This window comes from Danio rerio, chromosome 1 (genome assembly GCF_052040795.2).
Source record: "Danio rerio strain M-AB ecotype USA chromosome 1, GRCz13ab, whole genome shotgun sequence".
NCBI classification, from domain to species: domain Eukaryota; kingdom Metazoa; phylum Chordata; class Actinopteri; order Cypriniformes; family Danionidae; genus Danio; species Danio rerio.
Genome location: NC_141021.1, coordinates 20,439,424 through 20,451,494, shown reverse-complemented (window position 1 = coordinate 20,451,494; position 12,071 = coordinate 20,439,424). Strand labels below are relative to the sequence as shown.

General features: G+C 39.2%; 1 protein-coding gene across 2 annotated transcripts in view; it reads right to left on the bottom strand.

The window, feature by feature from the left end:
* Positions 1 to 12,071, bottom strand: part of limch1a (LIM and calponin homology domains 1a) — a 120,688-nt gene that overhangs the window by 89,819 nt on the left and 18,798 nt on the right.

The following is a 12,071-nucleotide window of genomic DNA, read 5'->3' as shown; positions in this document are numbered from 1 at the left end:
CCTGTCTTAACCCAACCCTCACATGAACATGTAGAAAATTATGAACGTCAAAAGACCTCGTTAAGTATGATTTTCATGCACTTTGAATTACGAGGACACAAGGTATGTCCTCATAAACCATATTAATGTGAACAGCTAGGTCATACCCATGTCATTATACAATTTAGTGTCCTCGTAAACCACATAAACAAGGACACACACACACAGAGGTATCAAAGTGAACAGCTGTAGGTACCCTATATTTAGATGGCCAGAATGTGGGTGACTGGAGCATTTTAAAATAACCAAGCAAATGACATGTGGTGTATGTGGGACAGGGGCACAGACAGCACCCACAGCAAAGCACAATGCTATACAAATTAAACGAAATACATTTCCACAGTTACATTTACTGTACATACATTTAAATCAAAGTGACTTCTAAATGAGGAAGATACAAGCAAGTCAAAAACAAAAGCAACAATATTGTTCAAAAAAGTATCGGTTGGGACTCTTTAGGCATCCCGCAGCCACATGGTAACCAAAGTTCCTACCAAAATACAGAAGTTAAAGCAATTATTGTTTCTAGCTGTACAGAAAAACATTACATTCATTGGAGCTGCGCTTAAGCCTCCAGAATGCTTTTTCGATGACAGTTGTGGTGAATACCGAGTTCCCACAAGTTTTATTGTTGGAGGAATAACTGTAGCAGCTCTGGTATTTTTGGCAGAAGCTATGGTTTAGCAAAGTACAATTTTGTAAGGTTAACAGGAAGCACAGCTCAAAACATCACATTTAGCAATATTTCATTCCAGTACAAGCTGATTCCATTACCCGATCAAGCTACTTTGTGTTTATGTTTCATTTGAATAAGATGTTGAAAGAACAACAGAGATTCCTTTACAAAAATGTGTGTTTTCACAATTTGTTTAATTATGGAGTGTAATGAAATGATCATCCTGACTTACTGTAGAGCGCCCGTGGGAAACATTATCAGTGTCAGATATTTTCTACAGCTCAGCCTTATCCTCGAGTATATTCCCTTTAGATGCTAGAAGTGCTTGTGTGGGTTTTCTGTGTCAGCCAATCTGTGACTGTTTGTGAGTTCATTCACATGTTAATAATCACTGCAAATTGGTTGCTTAGACACTGTGAGATATCAATACTTGCTGATGTGCTGGTAAAATGCAGGCACATCAATATAAATACGCTACTTTCATAAATACACACTCATTACTTTTTGGAAGACTGAACTGTTTTGATTAATTTCCCTGTTAATTCCTATCAGTGCAGTTTTGGTGTTGTGTTGCAATATAAATGTTAGATTACGGCTTTAAAACAGGAAATTAGAGCAAAAAATAGTAATAGTTATAATATTAATCCACATAGACAAATTGATGAGATAATATTGCAACTTTTTGTGCTTTAAAAAAGCATTTGACCCAATCTCAATTCTATTTTTGTACCCCTACCCCTTACCCTTCAACTTTAAAAGGAAAGGGCTTCAAAATTTACCTCTAAAAATTAGGACAGCATTACAACACATGCACACGTCATTATTTATCATCGTGATCTCTTGCTTCGTATGAGATTGTCGATGGCTACTGCTGTAGTTATTCCAGTTGAATCATTTTTAGTTATTTATCATCCGAAAATCGCTTAAGGCATATATCATGTTATCATAATAATATAATAATATCGTTACTGTACTGTGCATATACACAATGTCCATATTCATCTATGTAAACACACAAAATCAACATTAACATTATAGCAAACACTGTAAAAAGCTCATTCCCAGCCACTAGACTTTTCTCACAGGGGATTCCAGTGTCAGATGTGAAGGTATGTTGTGGGACTGCTAGGACTATTATGGATTATAGATAGTCAAATTTAGCGGTTATTTTTAAAAAGCATGATGGTAAAACCAAAAAGTCAATTCCTTCGCTGCAACAAATGTTTTCTTACTTCTATTTTTTGTCTTGTTTCTAGTCCAAATAATTAAAAATTCTTCAATCAAGAGGCATTTTCTAGACAAGCATAATATACTCTTGTTTTCATAAATGAATGTCAAAATTAAATAAGTTTTTCCTTAAACATGCAAAATGTTTGCCCCATTAACAGATTAGTTTGCTTGTTTTAAGGAAAAACTCACTTAATTTTGACTTATTTCTTAAATCAAGTATTTTTTACTTGATTTAGATTTTTTAAATATTTAGACTAGAAATAAAACAAAAAAATCCATGTAAGAAAAGTATTTTTTGCAGTGTTGTTTCCAAAGTATGCAACATGCTCAATGTCAACTCAATATTATTTCCGTTGACAAGCACTGCACACACTCTAAATGGGGCAGAATTGTTGATGCTTTGCTTTATTTATTAGCTCTTTGTTACAGACAAAAGTTAAACAAAGGCAGAAATACAGCAAATGTTTGGATTGGAAAGTTCTAATTTAGGTCTGTGCATGTCTCGGTTTTCTCTTCTTGTCCTTGTTTACAATGTTCATCTTTGTCAAAGCATAATTTGAAGTTTTCAATGAGGTCTGAAATAGAGAAATCTTTGTCCAATTTGAAAGGATTGCTGTGTGCATTACTCTGATTCACACTGTGCTGGTCAACTTATTAAACAAACCCACTTTCTGATATTCCAGTAGCTTCCAGTGCCACTTTGTCCATAAGCCGTGCCGTTATTAAATTTGTGCTGCATGGTTAAGTTGGGAAACCTAGTCATCCTGGCTTCTGATGTTTTCCCAATCTCTATCAAAATAGAACCACACCAACAGAAAGAAATGCATTTGCATGTGGCATTTTTGAGGTCAGAGGCCAAAACCACCACACACAAAGACAGACAGCCACACATACTGTCTGTGGCTGAGCTCGGATAGCATAGTGCTCATATTCCTGCCATATCTTTATATATCTTTTTCTACTTTCATATTTACTGCAGCACTGAATTATGGGAGTTATGCTAAAACGTTCCAATTATTCCTTGACCAGGAAAATCGTTTCCAAGATGAGCAAAAGCTGTGTTACATAACACCGTGTTTAAATGATTGCAAAATACATCAGGATTGTGTGTGCTCTGGAGGTGGTGTTGAAGCTGGAGGGATTTTGATGCTGGGAAAAAAAATGACAGATCTGCACATGAACAATTGAATTGAATAAGATAAGGATAAGGGCGGCATGATGGCTTTGTGGATAGCACTGTCGTGTCACAGCAAGATGGTCACTGATTCGAGTCTCGGCTGGGTCAGTTGACATTTCCGTGTGGAGTTTGCATGTTCTCCCCATATTTGTGTGAGTTTCCTCCGGGTGCTCCTGTTTCCCCCACAGACATGCAGTATAGGTGCATTGAGTAAACAAAATTGGCTGTAGTGTATGAGTGTGTGTGTGAATGAGAGAGTGTATGAGTGTTTCCCAAAACTGGGTTGCAGCTGAAAGAGCATCTTCTGTGTAAAACATATGCTGGAATAGTTGGTGGTTCATTCTGCTGTGGCGACCCCTAATAAGTAAGGCATTAAGCTGAAGGACAATGAATTAATGAAACGATAGGAATAAACATTGGATTAACGTGTCTTCACTAAAAGCTACTGAGAGAAAGTCACAACCTATAATTTATTGAACACCTTTAGCATACATTTCTGACAAAATAATGTTTGCTGTATACTCTGCACTCTCATAGAAAAGATGCGGTGTTATGAGGGGGGATTCTCTTTTGGTGTGTGACTCCCTCTGTGTCTTTATAATCTTCCTGCGAGCAATCTTACAGGTGCGGATATATCTGTATCAGCTGTTTTACTCCATTCTCAGTGTATTCATGTGGCTAGTGTTGTTTTGGATGTTGTTCTAATGCCTGACCCCCCCCAGATTGAGAAACGAATCAGGGAAGATATTGCACGTCAAAAAAGCCAGAGTTTCAGATAGGCATGGGCTGGTATAGGTTTGATAACCCTGGATAAAAATACATTGTTTTACGATATCACTGTATTGTGATTACCACTCTGAAATCAGTTAGTTTTAAATGTCTGGGTAAAACAAAAATCTTTTTTTTCACATTGAACACAATACATTTTATTTTAGGAAACATTTATAATATTTTGGACCATAAACATGTCAGGCTAAATAGTTAGAATAAATCATTAACTTTTGCTGCCTTCATTAGTTTCCAAAACACAGATATCTTTAAAACACATTTAAAAAATGCATTAAAATATACCTTACATATACCTTAGGAACGCTATAACAGAACATGTTGGTGGTTTTAAAACCTTGACTTTTCCAAACCGTGGTAAACCTTGAAACCGGTTATCGTCCCATGCCTTATTCCAGAATACACCCATGGATCTCAATGGACCTACGGTAGCTCTAAAATGTTTTGGGAACCAAAACGAACTCCCCCAAAATTTTGCTTTGGTGAGGTGTTGTTGCTAACCACTGAAACAAACTCAAAGAGAACTTCATTTCATTGAGATTTTTTTTTCAAATTACGTCATTTCAGTACATTTTTGCATTTCTTCTTGAAATATTCCCGGGCATTCAGCTCTGGTAACTGGTATCTGGTAATCTGTATGACAGCGCTGTTCATTCTCTCTTCCACTCTTTCGCCTTCAATTCCTGCCAGTACTGAAAACAAAACTGTAACCTTTGTAATATTATTTGGTGCTTTTCTGGTAATCATGTAAGATTCATGCATGAATATATATATATATAATATATATATCGCAAGTATACGACTACAATCGCTGAATATCCACACAGATTAATAATGAGCTATAATTTTGTGCATTCTTAATGTGTTTAAAGGTTCAGGACACCCTGGAGAACTTTTTTTTTATATTAACAGATTTGTGTGTGTTGAGCATCAGTTAAGACAGTGTTAGCACCTGACAGCTTTAATTATGGGGAAAACTGTATAATTTTGAGCTTTTGTCAGCTAATTTCAGCTTCCGGGTTTAAAATGATTTTTGGGGCGGGATCAAAATTGGCTACGTAGCGCAGTACTGCAAGTGCAATGATGACGCGTCGGTTTCTCATTATTATTCATAGCGGAGTTTTCTTATCCTATGAGAAGAGCCGGCTGCTTAATTATTCATGAGAGCAAGTGCTTTCCGAAGGCAGACCTGCCAGTTTCAAGCAAGCTATGAGACACAGACCAACGGCACGCAGCCGTTCATGAAGGCTCGTATGTGTTTGTTTCCATAATCCACGGGGTTTGTTGCATGTTTTTCCCCGCGATCCTGTCAGGGCCGATCATACAGCAAAGCTGTGTGTGTGCTGCAAGCATTTTTGTCGGGAGAGTAGTGCGATAATTGAAGAATGGCGGACGTTGACTTTTATCAGGAGTTCGTTCACATTCAGACACATCGCCGTGCTGCTGTGTTTGGCTAAATATTACCAGCAGGGCTAATGGTTAAAATAGGTAGGTCAGGAGACCTGCTGCACTGAGTCTGCATTCAAGATCTATAATTTAGACACGGGGATTGAGGGAGAAGTCCTCATTTATAGTGTTTACATAAACACACTTATCTTTATAATGATATAAATTGTGGTTATGTGTATATGAAATTACGAATAACAAATGTAGCAGGGCATTAAATTACTGTTTATTTCTTTGCATTTTAACTTTGTGAACTATAAACTCATGCGTCTCCTCACGGTTTGTGTCTCAGTTTGTGAGCTAACTGTCAACAACAGTTATTCGCTCCCCTTCTCCCCTGCTGGCCACGCCCACTCCTGCCTGGTGCTCACGGAACTCCACGGCCATTAATCATGCATCTTTTGAAAAAATTCTGAAGTAGACTTTAACCGAAAGTGGGGGGTGTCATGGCCCTTTAAAACTATCAAAAAAAGTGCTGACTCTAAAAATAGTGAATAGACTATAATGAAACACACTCTAAAGAGAAAATTGCAACAGTAGGGGTACAAATATATTTACCACCAGGCCACAGTCCTGAAAGAATAGTTCAAAACTTGCTCCAACATTGATAATTTTCAAATGAATCTGTAAGACTTGATATGTAGGATCAGGTGTGTTTAATTAGGCTTGAACCTAAACAATGCAAGACTGTGGCCCTCCAATAACAGAGTTCTGAACCCCTGCTAGAGGCTGTGGCTTTGGCAATCTCTGTTAGCATGCCTGCCTCTCATACCAGGGACAAAAGTGGTTACATTGTTGCTGTGGCCTGGACGGGAGTGAGGTTTAGGGTGGGTTAGTTTAATAGAGGCAAGCTAAGAGCTGTTTGACTTTAGGTGCACTAGTCATGGAAGCCAGAGATTTAGCATTCTGTTAGCAAGCCTGCTTCCATCCTGCATTAGAACACTGCTTGCCATAGTGCAAGTAGAGAAAAAGGGGTGAGGTTTAGGGGGGTGAGTGTAATAGTGGCTGGCTAGCTAGTTTGACCTGTGCAGAAAAGCCTGACTTGCTCAAGAGGTGCATCAGTGACAAAAGTATGACTATGGTTTTTAAGTGATCTCTTTTGGTTTGACTGCCTCCCATACTGGGGATACTGGTTCAAAACCAGGTTGTTGAAACCATGAAGTTATGTCCACATGTCCATGGGTAGTTCTATAAACAGAGATTTGGCTGCTTTCATTTTAAAAACCTTCATCCACATGACTCAAAAAAGCGCTGTAATGCATGTTATGGGGCGAACCACCAGGCAGAGATATTGACTCTTTTATGTTGGGTTCACACCAAACAGGGAATTAAGTATGTTCGCCGGTAATTTGCTTACAAGGCAATGCAAACGTGAGAACAGAGGCACATTACCATCCTGAGGTCGAACAGTGCTGCTAACCTTCGAAATTTGCCTCATTTGCATGAACCAAGCCTGTTAGCCAGTCAAAAACAGCATACACGCTGACATCATGAGACAAAAACTCTAATTGTACGGTCCACATGACCACACTGTACCTAGAGTTCTGGAAAATCTTCACCTAGGCCACAGGTTTCCAAAACTTTCAGTCACCAATACTTTATTTTCATGTCGACAAACAGTGAAACCGAGTAGAAAAGAATGCAGTTTTGAATATACCAATGTTCGAGAGGACAGGGCCTCAGACTGCCGCAGTGACCAGGATGGGAGTAAGATGCAAGTCAGATGATTACACCAGAGGCCAGCAAGTAAGACTACCCTGGCTTCAAGAAGTGAACCAGCAACAGACTTGACAGCAATAGTAGAAAACACAATTCCGAGGGTCACCGGCCTGCAGAGACTAGTTTCAAACATGCAACACACATTACTATACTACAAGAATTACTTTAGAATTACCAGTTAGCTAGTCGACCTCTCATGCCAAAGATATTGGTTAGAATTAAGCTTCATGCAGTGCAAATAAAACTGAGAGGGGTTATACTGGTCTGGAGACCCGGATTGATAGAGCATGATTTTTATTTTTGGATTACCCTTTTCACTTGGGGATTGTGATTAACCCCTCGTGACCAGCAGATGTTCTCAGAATGCTATTAGCGCATCTGATCAGTGAATCACGCTCATGCCATGTAATGAAACTAATACAACAGTGAAATTAGTGATCGCTAACAAAAACTGCACAAATTATTTTCTCCAGTATTTTCAAAGGATGCAATACAAAGACACCAAAACTAGCAAGGGATACCCGAGGCACTTTTATTTTAATACTTCAATTTGCGAGCCTGGCTTGCTTAATGTCCATGTATTTTTAAGCAGCATTTCCTATGACAAAACCAATTAATTCCAAGATAGTCATAATCTTTAAAGAGCCCCTATTTAACAAAGAGTCATATTTTGGTTTTGGGGGTCTTTAACAACAGGCTGATATGCAGGTCAAAAAACCCTTCCATTGTCTTATAAAATGCATTTATTTTTACCTAATTATCCCAGCGACTCCCATATGATTCATTCAGCAATTAATTTGTTCCCAAACCCCTCCTTTGCGTGTGGCTAATCTGCGCTGCTTGGACCGATGATAGTCTGTTGTGACTGCCACTGACTGGTCGACAGCATTTAGCGTGAGACAGAGAGAAATACCCACCACGACTTATTAACAAATTTGAAGTAGTCAGAGTGCAAACACTCTTGTTCTTCCAGGGAGTCTCCTGTATTTCAGACCCATCTCTCGCCACCCTCACATTTTATCATTTCACCTCGAAAACTCACGTAATTTCAAAACTATTGCGGCTAATTAAATACATAATTAGCAAGAAAGAGAAAACAAGGAGGCAACTATTTTAATCACACTTACTTACACTTGTGAAATAGAGGAAGAAACTGATCCATGAACTGTGTACTGTAAAGTCAAGCTCTGCATATCCCATATGGTCTTTTCTAATCCTTACTTTAACAAACGGCTGATGAATCCCCTGTTGTAAGTGTGTAGATTGCTGAAGCACTCGTCAGAAAAACGACGGGAGCGCAGCACAAGGCTGGAGCAATATTGCTGAGGTATTTTTGCAAAAATAAACTTCAACCACTGACTCTTCACAGCCTCATCTTTGGGTAGGGAAATTAACACAAATTTTCCCTTACACGTCATAAATATCCAGCTAAGCACAGCGTCTTCACGACATGATTCAACTGGGTCAATTCTACAGTGTTTTTCTTTTTCGTGCAACCATTTTGGTTTCCATTTTCCCGAGATTGCATGCGCAACAGATGGGTGGGGCTCAAGTTCCGTATTGACGTCAAAACGGCACAGCTAAAGACTCGTTATTGAGACGATTCATTTGAAGCACTGAGTCGACTCTTTTATAGATGAAACAATATTTTTAAACACGGAGCACTTTCAGATTTAAGCTGGATATTTCACTTCACTTAAAGCTGTGTTACACACTGCATGAAAGGTCATTTTCAAAAACCCATAATAGGGGCTCTTTAAATAATCTTTGTCAATTACACAAGCCCTTTATTAGTGTATATTATTTAGTGTTATTAACTGGAGAAAATAATCCTTCAATCATATGGTTTGTCTACATCAGGGATGCCCAATCCTATTCCTGAAAATCTACCTTCCTGGATAGTTCAGCTGCAACTTTGATCAAACACACATGTCTTTGTTTAACAAGTGTTACTTCCATCATATCCAACTTGTTTTTGATCAGGGTTGGAGCTGAATTCTCCAAAAAGGCAGATCTCCTGGAACAGGTTTGGACACCCCTGGTCTTCATCTTTAAAGTGATTCCAACTATAGTGCTTGTCTACATCTTTATTGTTATAACTGTAGTCTCTTTTGTTGTTTTACATTCATTTAGAACCATGTCTTTACAAAGGCATACTTTTAGGAACTGTGTAAGTGAATTTCTCATGGTTCTAAAAGGTGCATTAGTGACAGAAGTCAAAAGCTCCATCAAAAATCAAATACTTCTTGACAAGTATTACATTTGAGTTTGAACATACTGCATGACTGCGTTGTATTGGCAAAAGATGGACATACTACATCCACCATTATCTTTATTACATGGCCTACCCTCATTAGTTGGGTCACTTCACTTCCATTCATAAATTCCATCACATGACCTCATGATACAGTAAAGTGTCTTTTGGATGCGCACTTCAATTTTCAATCAATTATCCATTCAATCTATGTTGGTTTTCGGTCATTCTATGGATCATTCCCCTGCACACAGTTCTACAAATCACCGCTTCTTTGAGTTTGTGCATGCTCATGTTGGTATCAGATTTGACAGTATCGAGCCAACAAGTTTTTGAGCGCCCATTTCTTTCAACTTCCACTGATCATTCCCAGCATGACTGCCCTCTCGAGGTGCTACGCATGACATGGCCAAAATGAGATAATCTCTGTTTGGTAATCTTGGCTTCCAGCGAGGTTTTTGGCTTGATACACTTTAAGACTTCTTTGTTAGCGATTCTCGCTGTCCACGGGATGCTCAACAGTCTCCTCCAGCACCACAACTCGAAGGTTAGTGATGTGGTCTCTAGTGCCTCTTCCCTACCAAAAACAAGCCTGTATATCAGGCATTTCTCTATCAATGGTTGTACTCAGGCATTTTTTAATGATCTTTAGGAGGATCTTGCTAGCATGTGGTGTCAAGGCGATGATTCGATAGATGAAGCAGTCCTTTGAGTTGCACTTTTTTCATTAGTGCAGCAGTTGGTACTGGTTTCAGGAGCTTTTCGGTTGGGGTTGCGCACTTCATCTTATATGAAGTAAAGTTTATTTATAAACTAATTTCGAGAGGATCACATGATAGTGACTGAACATGGTTGGTTCTGCATTAGCTATGTATGATCCACCTATCAGGCCATTCCTAACCCACTATAAAGAGCCAGGGTTTCTCACTACAGTCATCTTCGACTTAAAGAATCCCCCCTTCCACCCCTACTGCTCCACCTTTCCCTTCATAGGGCGGCACGGTGGCCCAGCAGTTAGCACTGTTGCCTCACAACAAGAACATCACCAGTTCTAGTCCTTTAACAGGACGGCTGCCGTTTCTGTGCGTAGTTTGCATATTCTTCCCATGCTCGCGTGGGTTTTCCCTGGGTTCTCTGCTTTCCTCCCACATTTCAAAATGCACTACAAGTAAATTGATCAATCTAAATTCAGCACTACAGTCAAACTCTTATCCAGCATCATATCTCTTTATAGCAGTCATTTTAGTCATCAGCTCTAATCAAGGGGGGAGTTGTCGAGATCTACCTGAGCTCAAAGCTCCCCTCTCGCCCTGCAAACGGAAGGGAGCCCAGGGCTCAAGGACCTTTTGAGCTCAGGGCTCTCTCCCGGGACAGCATGCCAAACTTGCTTATAATCAATCATCAGCTAAGTGTGAACTCTTGAAATAGTAGGTAATCCGAGTAATTCTCACCTAATTTTTCGAATACCATAAAATTGGACATACTCCCAGGCTCCCAGGTTTTTGATTTCGGATCCATAGAGAGCCTTTAGCGTTCAGTTTGATTCCTGCTTGTCACTGTGTAAATAAAAGTGAAGGGATTGCGTATGTCTTACTTATGAGGGAGGGTCTTTATTAATGTGGCCAAAAAAATCCCACTCAGAGAGGTAAGAATAAAACTGGAGGGGTTACACGTGGTGCACAAACATATGCTGAACAGCTCCAGGTCTGTGACAGTAGATTGGAATGGATTTCATTACAGAAACAGCTGGACTGAAGGTCAGTAGGCTTACAGTGGTCACAGTGAATACCTGAATCAAACTAAGGCTAGTGGCATCACATATTTAGCCTGTGATTTCAGCTCCTATATTCTTTTAAAGGCTTTATTAAATAACTCTGAATTATGTAGACAGCCTCCCAAATCTCTCTCACTGTGTTAGTGGTATCATTTAATCCGTATGCATGTGTGTGTGTGATGGCACAGCTGTGACAGCTGGCTTTATGAGGTCACACGACAGAGCCATCTGTACTCTATGTACCAACTCTTTCACTCACACACACATATCTGACCTCAGACTCTTGATCTGCCTGATTGAAGCTCTAAATGTGCTCAAAGTGGACCATATGGTGAAGTGCATTCAGCGAGGCTCTACCTATATAGTCTCCATGCTGGTGGTCAAATGTAGGATGGAAAGAAACAGGCAGAGAAAGAGAGAAGCGAAACATGAGAGTCAATGGGAGAGGAACTCTAGGGCCCTTGAAATATGATAGGCCCTGGCAGAGAAGGACTTTCTGTAATGCGATGTGCTTGCTGCTGTCTGTCTCTAGCCATTGACAGGTGCACTGGGAGTGTTTCCTCATACAATGTCGTGTGGGCCATCCAACACACACCTATGAGTCCTATGAGAGACACTATCTATCTACTCCAAACAAAGACTGCAGGACATGGCATACTCTAAAACAATCCCGACATGCAGATAAGATTTGATAGACTGATGTATGGACAGGCAAATCTAAAGTTTGACAAATTATTATATATATTTTTTTATTTTTATAAAAATGCAGTGCAACTAAACCAACACAGAGAAGAAGCAAAAGACAAAAAACAATAGGAAATGACATTGTAGACAGGAACACACTGAAGCCTCTTCTGTTTTCAAACTCAAAGTTAATAGTAATTCAGTCTTTTGCATTCAAAATTAAATCATAATTAACTTTTATTCACATTTTAATAATCTATGACTTGTAATATCCACGATTTGTAAT